General features: G+C 44.1%; 1 pseudogene; it reads right to left on the reverse strand.

The window, feature by feature from the left end:
* Positions 1–2,965: 2,965 nt before the first annotated feature.
* On the reverse strand, positions 2,966–4,769 carry LOC115458935 (annotated as a pseudogene).
* Positions 4,770–11,764: the final 6,995 nt, after the last annotated feature.

The following is an 11,764-nucleotide window of genomic DNA, read 5'->3' on the forward strand; positions in this document are numbered from 1 at the left end:
AAAAATTAAATATGGAATTCCCTAATTCCAGTACCAAATCTATTTCAATTCTGACATTATGTTTAAAATCAGGAAGAAAAAAACCCTAAACACCACTATTGTCTGCCACTTCTGTAAGGTTATTGCACTCCCGAGGGTTCATGGGCCATCACAGCATTGTCTACATTTACTCCATTATCCAGAGGTTATTTATTTTATTTATTTTTTTTATTTATTTGTTGCATTTGTATCCCACATTATCCCACCTTTTTGCAGGCTCAATGTGGCTTACCATACATCATGGTACTGGAAATAGAAGTGAATATACATTAGGTTTACAGAGGGTTTTGTGTTACATGGTGGTGAATTACATGATGTGACTTTATCAGCATAAGTGTGGGACTGCAGTTCCAGCAAGTCTAAACAAGATCTTGCTCAGTAAATAAGAGTTTAGAGACTCAATTTCGCTCAGATGCCTTGGTAACTTTGACTTGCTCAGTCATAATGGGTCTTATTCTATAAAGGCTACGCTCCTAAATTTACACTCCCAAAATTTACACTAATAAATTCATGTTCCTAATTACAAGCATAATCTATGTCCCTACATACCCTGGTTTCCCCGAAAATAAGACATCCCCTGAAAATAAGACCTAGTAGAGGTTTTGCTGAATTGCTAAATATAAGCCTCCCCCGAAAGTAAGACCTAGCCAAGTTTTGTTTGGCCCCGATGGGTGCCCACTCTCTCCCACCAGAAGCTCACTATTTGGCAACTAGCCACCCAGCCCAGTTCCCATTAGTGTAGAGGTAGTGATGGCGATATGGTACTGTGTTGTGGTTTATTAGGGGAGGTTGTTTTTTTGTGTCCTTGTGAGAGCCGGACGTCTATAACACAAAGCAACGCATTCTTTTCCTAGTTCTTTCTCTATCAGGGCCATCGTTGGGATTTTTTTTTGTATGTGTAATCGTTTAGTTCTCTAGTGTGGTGCATTTGGGTATGGCTTGTACCGGTGTTTTGGCCGAAAATAAGACATCCCCTGAAAATAAGACCTAGTGCATCTTTGGGAGCAAAAATTAATATAAGACACTGCCTTATTTTCGGGGAAACACGGTAATTTATGCTCCTAAATTTAAGCACATAAATTTAAGAGTGTAAATTTTAGGAGCATAATCTTTATAGAATAAGGTCCAATGTTTTTAAATGACCACATTTCAGCAATGAGTTTGTGATTCTGATTTTTTTCCATTATTATTTTATTATTATTTTTATTTGTTGCATTTGTATCCCACATTTTCCCACCTCTTTGCAGGCTCAATGTGGCTTACAATATATCATGAATGGTGGAAATATAATTAGAAAATATACATTAGTGTAACAGAAGGATCTTAGGTAACATGATAATGAAAAAAACATGTTAGTAATATAACAAGCAGGGTATTGTAAGACAGTTCTGAATGTATGTGGAAGAATTGTGGAGTCCATATTTGTTAATCTTTGTGGTATACCTTATTAAAGAGATGGGTCTTCAGTAGTTTGCGGAAGTTAGTTAGTTCGTAGATCGTTTTTAAGTTGCGCGGCAATGCGTTCCGTAACTGTGCACTCAAGTAGGTAAGTTTGACGCATGCATTAGTTTGTATTTTAGACCTTTGCAGTTGGGAAGTGCAGGTTAAGGAATGTGCGGGATGATCTTTTAGCATTCCTGGGTGGTAAGTCTATCAGGTCTGACAGGTAGGCTGGTGCATCTCCGTGAATGATTTTGTGAACTAGGGAGCATATTTTGAACGTGATGCACTCTTTGAGTGGGAGCCAGTGTAGCTTTTCTCGTAGCGGGTTTAGCACTTTCATATTTTGTTTTACCGAATATGAGTCTGGCTGCAGTGTTCTGGGCTGTCTGAAGTTTCTTGATTATTTGCTCTTTACAGCCGGCGTAGAGTGCGTTGCAGTAGTCTAGATGACTGAGCACCATTGATTGTACTAGGTTACGGAAAACGGTCCTTGGGAAGAAAGGTCTTACACTTTTTAATTTCCACATTGAGTGGAACATCTTCTTGGTTGTGTTTTTCGCGTGGTTCTCTAGTGTTAGGTGTCGATCAATGGTGACTCCAAGAATCTTTAGGGTTTCTGAAATAGGAAGGTTCAGATTTGGTGTGTTGATGGTGGTAAATTTGTTCGTGTTATGTTGTGAGGTGAGTATTAGGCATTGGGTTTTTTCTGCATTAAGTTTCAGCTGAAATGGCATCCACCCATGAGTGCATGATATGGACACTTTGGTTGATTTCTTGGAGATTTCCTTTAGATCTTGTTTAAATGGGATGTAGATCGTTACATCGTCTGCATATATGTATGGGTTGAGGTTTTGGGTTGATAATAGTTTAGCCAAGGGTATCATCATTAAGTTGAATAGAGTCGGCGAGAGGGGGAATTCCTGTGGAACTCCGCATTCAGGTATCCATGTGTCTGAATTAGTCGAGTTTGATGTCACTTGGTATGATTGTGTGGTTAGGAATCCTTTGAACCAGTTGAGAACGTTACCTCCAATTCCGAAGTACTCAAGGATATGTAGTAGTATTCCATGATCAACCATGTCGAAAGCGCTTGACATGTCAATTGTAAAAGTAGTATGCTCTTTCCAGTTGCAATCATTTGTTTAAATTTAGTCATGAGTGTAACTAATACTGTTTCGGTACTGTGGTTAGACCGAAATCCTGACTGGGAGTCGTGGAGTATTGAAAATTTGTTTAGATAGTCTGTAAGTTGTTTGGTCACCATCCCTTCCGTTAGTTTGATTATTAGGGGAATGGATGCTACTGGCCTGTAGTTGCTTAGTTCACTGACATTTTTCGTTGCGTCTTTGGGTATGGGGGTGAGTAGAATGTTTCCTTTCCTCCTTCGGGAAGAGTCCATTTTGTTAACGTAATTCAAGTGTTTCGTCCCATTCTAGGAGGAATTGGTTTGTATCTGCCTTTATTGTCCATCCGTTATAGTAGATCTGTTGCCAGAATATTACCGGATCTATTTTTACTCTTGTGGTGTAGGTTTTACATTCTTGTTTGTTCGGTGAGTCTTTTTTTCTCCATTGGAGGGAGATGTTTGCTTTATAGTGATCGGACCATAATTGCCACCATGCCAAAACTTCTTTATTTCCTTGCGACTCCAGGCAACTACTGAACTGGTAATAAGTGTACAAGGAACCAAGTACAGAAGAGCTGGCTGTCCCGTCTTCATCAGTGCCAGAGCGATGAACGTTACCCCCATGCCAACAGCGTAGGCTACTGTACAGGCAGCGTAATAAATGTATGAAGAACTTGTCCAAACAGCAAACCTGTGACAATAGGCAACTACAAGGCCCGGAAGAATGATGTCTCCAAAGCCCAGAAATGAAAAAGGCATTCCACATAATGTAAGTGTAGAGAAATCCAGTCTAGGCACCCTCATGACCACTGGTAATTTCTCATGGGGTGCAGAGGGTTCAGCAGGCACCTCCACCAAGTTTTCATCTCTCTGCTCACCACTTTCCAAGGGGCCAGCTGCAACCTCAATCATAATGCTCTCTCCATTCTTTGTGATCAATGGTGTTATGAAGACAAAAAATACATCATACAACAGGAAAAGGACTAAGAGTAGAACACATGACTTGAAGCTCGTCATTCTCAAAGTTTTAATTAAGTTGAGGCAGAAAGCAATTCCCAAGAGATCTTGTAAAATCCAAATCCATCTATCTTCGTTTCGAAACACTACCCATACAACAGACATGGACATACAGAATGCAGCCAGAAATATAAGTCTCACTTCGAGAATTCTGTTGCAACAGGAAATCCTGCATTGGCCAAATGATATTTTTCTGATTAGTGCAGCAAGGCAGTTGAACAAGCTCACTGCCGATGCTACACAGAAAACTGCTATTGTAACATACACTAGCCATCTGTAGAAGAAGTAAAGCAACAGCAACATAACACAAGAGATGACCACCAAAACGACAACTGAAAGGGGAGACAGACTTGCATTTTGCTCCTTTTTTCTTGAGCCTCTGTTACCGCTGCTCATTGCGGATCTCGGGTCTTTGATTTCTGATACTCCGCTCCAATAGCCTCCCAATGCCACAGTGAATACAGCAATAAGAAAGATGACCAGCATACTATAATCAAACATTGGCAATGTGGGTGAATAAAGAGTTGCACTGATTTTGTTTCCAAGAATCTGCTGCATTTCCATTATATCTCTATATTTGACATTAGCAATAGGAATGGTCACATCTTTAAAAGTGGATCTGTCGCCTGTCGGTGTGATAAGTCCGGTTTTGCTTGCAATCAGTAGAACTCTGGCACGATTGTTCTGAGCAATCCTGGCACTTTCTAGAAAACTGCAATTCCCCAGGACCACCACAACTGCTTTATCCTTTATACCTCTGGGAGGGACGTGAGAAGCAGTGCACAGTTGCCTTGTGGTCAAGTTTTCCATCTTGTACGAAGTAGCGTTCTCAAGAGTACTTGGTAGAGACATCCATGATGGATTGTACAGCATACAGTAGTCAAGGCTTGAATGAACTGATCCACCTCCAAACACATGTAAGATTCCATGCTGTGCATATACCTGCTGGTGCTGATGGAAAAGTAGAAGAAGTGTCAGCAGCAGGCCAGATGGACTCCACAGATGAAGACTCCTTCCCCCCATGTTTCAGCCTGTCCAAAAAAAGATTTTTAAAGAGAGACAACACGACGACCCGTCTCTGAAACCGGAACTCAAGGGCGCAGGGGTTTCTCACTCAACAACTGAGTACCAGCTCTCAGTTCACCACACCACACTGCCAGTGCCCACACTTCCCACTTCCTGCTCGCGCCCCTCCCCCACCGGCAACTACTTGTATAATAATCCTAGCCAGGAGAGCTGAGTGTTTGGGGAAAGTCTGCCCAGTAACTAGTGAGGCACTTGCAGGCGGCTCCTGATAGGAGCCCAAAAGCCAAACGAGTTGAGCCGTCTTTTTTTGTGTGTGTCTTACAACTTCACTCGCAAACAAAATAAACTAAAATCCTCTCAATTTTGGGGAACGGTTCCAATTACCCTCACTGCCCATTCTTTTGGTAGCAAAGTTCTGGTTTCCCTTATTTCTTCAGGTTTAACTTTAGCCCAGTTCCACTCAGCACTCCACAAAGTTTAGTTCCGTTTTCAAACCGGTTTTTTTCACCCAGCCTTGTAGCAAAGTTCAGTTCAGCATTCAGTTAAATGCAGTTCAGTCTTTAGCAAAATTCAGTTCCAGAGAATGAGCAAAATTTCTCCAAAGGAAGAGGAAGAAATTATACAGATGCAGAACAGTACTAGACAATATAGCACCACTTCAAACCAGAACCTCACAGAAAAAACTCAATACCATGGTTTAATGAAGATCTGACAGAACTAAAAGCACAGGTCAGAAGATTAGAAAGAGCCAGTGCCGTAGCGAGTCGCCGCTGTGCACCCCCCCCCCCCCCCCCCTCCAGAGCAAACCCCCCCCCCCCCCCCGGAGCGCATTCTTACTTGCGGGGGACGGGCGGGAGGGCCGATCCGCCCTGAGTGCACGTCGCTTGGAGCTGCGTCGGCTCCGCTGGTTCCCTGCTCTCTCTGCCCCGGAACAGGAAGTAACCTGTTCCGGGGCAGAGGGAGCAGGGAACCAGCGGGGCCGACACCCCCCCAGTGCGTGCACCCGAGGCGGACCGCCCCTCCTGCCCCCCCCCTTCCTATGCCACTGGAAAGAGCATGGAACAAGAAAAAAGACGATCACTCACTCAAAGCCTGGAAACAACTGCAAAGAAAATACAAATACACAATCAGACAAACTAAAAGAACTTATTATAAAACCAAAATAGGACCAAACTACAAGGACACAAACAAACTCTTCTTACTCGTAAACAAACTACTAAATACTACACCGGTGACCTCTAATAATACAGACACCCCATCTGCAACCCATCTTGCGAACTACTTCAACGAAAAAGTCATAAAACTCCGACTCATGATACCAACACAACTGACTACACAAACATCCTGGAATGTTTAGACCCAACACCCGGGGAACACCCAGCAAATCGATCATGGACCAACTTTGACACGCTCTCGTCAGATGAAATCACACAAAGGCTCAGAAGATACGCCAAGTCGCAATGTAAATTAGACATCTGCCCTACTAGCCTAATAAGATCTGCCCCTAAACAATTCAGAACAGACCTCAAGAACCACATAAACCCCAGGCTTCAAAATGGTCTCTTCCCCACGGATAAAGGAAACATCCTACTTACCCCTTTGCCTAAAGACACTAAGAAAAGTACAATGGACCTAACCAATTATCGCCCAGTAGGATCTATTCTGCTCATAACCAAACTCATGGAGGGCATAGTGACGAAACAACTCACTGAATACCTAAATAAACACTCAATTCTACATGAGTCTCAATCAGGATTTTGGACGGATCACCTCACTGAAACTGTTCTAGTGTCTGCAATGAACTCATTCAATCAAGGAATTGCAACTGGCAACAACATACTCCTCTTACAATTCGACATGTCCAGTGCCTTCGACATGGTAAACCATGGAATACTATTAAACATACTAGAATACTTTGGAATAGGAGGTACAGTTCTCAAATGGTTCAGAGGATTCCTGACCACAAGATCATACCAAGTAACAACAAACACGGACAGATCAGCCCCATGGATACCTGAATGCGGAGTTCCCCAAGGATCCCCCCCCCCCCTCTCACCAACCCTCTTTAACCTAATGATGATACCTTTAGCTAAACTATTAGCCAATCATAACCTCAACCCCTACATATATGCAGACGATGTCACGATCTATATCCCGTTTAAACATGACCTGAATGAAATCACCAACGAGATCAACCAGAGTCTCCAAATCATGCACTCCTGGGCGGATGCATTCCAGCTAAAACTTAACGCAGAAAAAACACAATGTCTTGTACTCACTTCACAACATTACACAAACAACTTCACCACCATAACCACACCATATTGTTCTCTTCCCGTCTCACAAAACTTGAAAATTCTTGGAGTTACCATCGATCGAAACCTCACACTCGATACTCACGTGAAGAATACGACGAAAAAGATGTTCTTTTCCATGTGGAAACTCAAAAGAGTAAAACCTTTCTTCCCGAGATACATCTTCCGCACCCTGGTACAGTCAATGGTAATAAGTCACTTGGACTACTGCAACGCACTATACGCTGGCTGCAAAGAACAGACTATTAAAAAACTCCAGACTGCCCAGAATACGGCCGCCAGACTCATATTTGGAAAAACTAAATATGAAAGTGCAAAAGCCCTAAGAGAGAAACTTCACTGGCTCCCACTCAAGGAACGCATCGCGTTCAAGATATGCACAATTGTACACAAAATCATCCACGCAGACGCCCCAACTTACATGCTAAACCTCGTGGACCTGCCTCCCAGAAATGCCAAAAGATCAGCCTGCAAATTCCTCAATCTGCACTTCCCCAGCTGTAAAGGACTCAAATACAAGCTGCTACATGCCACTACCTTGTCCTACATGAGTACGCAACTGTGGAACGCACTATCTAATGATTTGAAAACAATCGACGAAATAACCAATTTTCGCAAATCTCTGAAGACTTATCTCTTCAACAAGGCCTACAAAGAAAACCCATAGCCTCAATAAACCACTTCGCCAACCCAACCCAGTTAAGAATGTCTACCTTCTATACTCACCCACCTCTTTTCTTTTCCCTACTTAATCTTGTTACATCACTAACTGTATCTGATATCCTGGAATGACAATGCCATTACAAGACTCTGTAAGCCACATTGAGCCTGCAAATAGGTGGGAAAATGTGGGATACAAATGCAATAAATAAATAAATATGAACTGGGAACGTCCTACATTCCTACTGCAGCACTTCCACCAGCTCTGTCACTCGCAGGGCTGGTAACACACCTCCCTCTTCAAACACCTGTGGCCTCCCACGTGCTCTTGTGCTGGAGGGATTAACCTTGGGTACTCTCCCAGTCCATGCTGGCTGTCTCTCCTGGAACTGGCAATCCCACAGGCATGTCCAGCTCTGCCTCTTTGTAATCCATTTCCTCAGGTAACTCTGCCTCCTCCTCCCTCTCCTCCAGCTTCAGAACCTTCAGAAAATCTCTCCTCCCTCCTTCATAGCTGGGAGGAATCCGATATTGATTCCGCAGCCATGGGAACTGGGCCTCCTCGTGGCTGTTTCTCCCCCTGCTGGTTACTGGGGAGAATGGCTCTCTATACCCTGGGCTATCTTCCCTCCCACTTTTTCTGAGAATCCCTCCCGGGTTTTTGCACCCTTCCCTTTCTCCAAGTCCCCCATGGAATTCTGGACCTTGTAGTTCTGGGGCCCACGGCCTTTTGCTATATCCCCGTTTACCTGCCTTATCACAATACGCTTAGCGAGTTGTGCACGTAAATTCTATTTATTTCCAATTACTGCTTGTTAAGAGCTGTTAAAAACGCTGATCGGCTTGTTAAGCCAATTAAGTTAGGTGCGTTGTTATGAAATACGCCTGGATTTCGCCGTGGATCTCTAGGCACACTATATAGAATCCGGCAGATAGCGAGTAATTCTTTTAAAGGCACAAACATTTACACGCCAGACACACACGTAATTAGAACAGCAGCAGATGCGTGCATAAATTCTGAAATCCGTGTACCCTGCTATTTTGTAAGTATGGACATTTCATACATAGTGCGCATTTGACGTGAGTGCACGCATGGTCAGAGTCTGGGTGGGACTCTCAGTTGCATGCAAAGGCAGATGTTCTCAAAAAAGGTTGCCGAAATGTAGGCACTGGGATGGCGTGTGCTAAGCCTGAATTCTATAATGCCAGTAGAAAATTAGCATGTCTGCGTTTATGCGCTTGACTTTATGCAAGCATTTAAGCCAGTTCCATGACTGGTGTAAATGTGCCATCTTACGCAGTTATAACCCAGACACGCCCCAGTTCACCCATGCCCCTCCCAGCTCCATGCTCCCCCCCCCCCCCTTTGAAGTTGCGCATTCTGGAATTTGAGCATGCAACTGATAAAATACTGAACGAAGGCAGTTACATGCAGAACTGGTGACAATTATCGCCAGTAAGTGAATTAAGTTACGAGTGTGGTCACCTTATTCTGTCACGTGCATGTGCAAATTTGCATGTGCCTTGGAAATTTCAGCACACAAGTTTATAGAATTAAGGGGATAACATAGTAACATGACAGTAGGATTTTATCTACTGTCATGTTACTATCCTGCTTATTTTCGAAGGAGAAGGGCAGCCATCTTCCGACACAAATCGGGAGATGGCCGGCCTTCTCCTAAAGCCGGCCAAATCGGTATAATCGAAAGCCGATTTTGGCCGGCTTCAACTGCTTTCCATCGCAGGGCCGGCCAAAGTTCAAGGGGGCGTGTCGGCAGTGTACCGAAGGCGGGACTGGGGCGTGGATAAGAGATGGCCGGCCTCGGACGATAATGGAAAAAAGAAGGCCGGCCCTGACGAGCATTTGGCCGGCTTTACTTGGTCCCTTTTTGTTCACGACCAAGCCTCAAAAAGGTGCCCAAACTGACCAGATGACCACCGGAGGGAATCGGGGATCACTCCCCTTACTCTCCAGTGGTCACCAACCCCCTCCCACCCAAAAAAAAATAAAAAACATTTTTTTGCCAGCCTCTATGCCAGCCTCAAATGTCATACCCAGCTTCATCACAGCACTATGCAGGTCCCTGGAGCAGTTTTTAGTGGGTACTGCAGTGCACTTCAGGCAGGCGGACCCAGGCCCACCCCCCCCCCTACCTGTTACACTTGTGGTGGTAAATGTGAGCCCTCCAAAACCCACCCGAAACCCACTGTACCCACATGTAGGTGCCCCCCCCCCATTACCCTTTAAGGGCTATGGTAGTGTTGTACAGTTGTGGGTAGTGGGTTTTGGGGGGCTCAGCACCCAAGATAAGGGAGCTCTGCACCTGGGATCAATTTGTGAAGTCCACTGCCGGCCATCTTGTTTCGATAATACGGTCGGGTACGCCGCTTTACGGGGCTGTCAGTAGAGATAGCCGCCCTTATAGATGGCCGGCCCCGTTCGGTTATGCCCCTCTATATGGCTTCCCTTTAATTCTATAAACTTGTGTGCTGAAATTTCACCTCTGACCACCTGTCAAGCCAGCATTTATTAAGCTAAGTTGATGCCATGCCGTAGCTTGAACAATTGTTTACTCAGTTATCTTTAATATTTCTGCTCTATTATGGGCAATTTTGCATGATGCTCCTATCAACACACCAAAATTAAACCTACCCATCTCGGAAACCTTGAAAATTCTCGGAGTTACCATTGACCGACACCTAACGCTTGAGAACCACGCGAAAAACACAACCAAAAAGATGTTCCAGTCAATGTGGAAATTGAAAAGAGTACGACCATTCTTCCCAAGGACAGTCTTCCGCAATCTGGTACAATCATTAGTACTCAGCCAGCTAGATTACTGCAACTCGCTTTACGCTGGCTGCAAAGAGCAAATACTCAAAAAACTCCAAACAGCCCAAAACATGGCAGCCAGACTCATATTTGGAAAACCAAAATACGAGAGTGCAAAACCCCTACGAGAGAAGCTACACTGGCTCCCAATCAAAGAACGCATCACGTTCAAAGTATGCACCCTAGTACATAAGATCATCCATGGCGATGCTCCAGCCTATATGTCAGACCTGATAGACCTACCATCCAGGAATGCTAAAAGATCCTCTCGCACATTCCTCAATCTCCATTTCCCCAGTTGTAAAGGGCTAAAGTACAAACTAATGCACGCATCAACCTTTTCTTATATGAGTGCACAACTCTGGAACGAACTGCCACGCAATCTGAAAGCGGTTTACGAACTGACCAATTTCTGGAAACTGCTAAAGACCCATCTCTTCGACAAGACCTATCACAAAGACCAAGACATCTGAATTTTCTCACATATACCCTGAACGTAATATACTACCTTCTGTTTTTTCTTTTTCCTACTACTATGTATTACATCACCATGCAACCCAATTCCTTTTGTAACACCAAATGTCTACTCTCCTCTCATTTCCACTATCCATGACTTATTGTAAGCCACATTGAGCCTGCAAAGAGGTGAGAAAATGTGGGATACTAATGCAATAAATATGGGCATTTTTGAATGAGTGGAGTAGGGAATATTTACCCCATGAAAGAAACTTGATCACGGGCACAAAGTCTTTTATAGATAATAGTGTCTTGTTGATCAGACCTTGGCAAAAGCCTTGGTTTCTGAGGGTATTTCCCACTTTCCTCATTTCTTTACATTCATTCCACACAACCCTTTGGATTGTGTTTGGCTGTCGTCTCTGCAGGGTAAGGCAAAGTTGTAACATATAGATGAGTAAGAAAGTAGGAAGAATTAGAAAGTAAGGTGACTGATTTGAAGAAAGTTGCACGTGAGGTCAGATAGATGGTTAAATATTATCTCTGTGTCACGTTTTACAAGCTGGAACTAGGTTTGTGAGCCTTTGGAGCCCTTGTGAGCCCTTGGCAAAACCACCCCGCACCGGAGGCAAGGCAGAACTCTGATAAACAGTTAGGCTTCACCTGCACATGGCCACTGTTCACCAGGAGTTGAGCCCCTGGCTGCAGGCGGCCTGCAGGACTTATAGGGCAGGAACAGGATCCCCACAAGGCAGCACAGCACAGGGACTGAGGGTCAGAGGGGAAAGGAATATACAGGGACAGCAAGGCAGGGAAAGGATAAGCTAAAGGACAGGACAGGAAGCTGCA

The sequence above is a fragment of the Microcaecilia unicolor genome, unplaced genomic scaffold, assembly GCF_901765095.1.
Source record: "Microcaecilia unicolor unplaced genomic scaffold, aMicUni1.1, whole genome shotgun sequence".
NCBI lineage: Eukaryota > Metazoa > Chordata > Amphibia > Gymnophiona > Siphonopidae > Microcaecilia > Microcaecilia unicolor.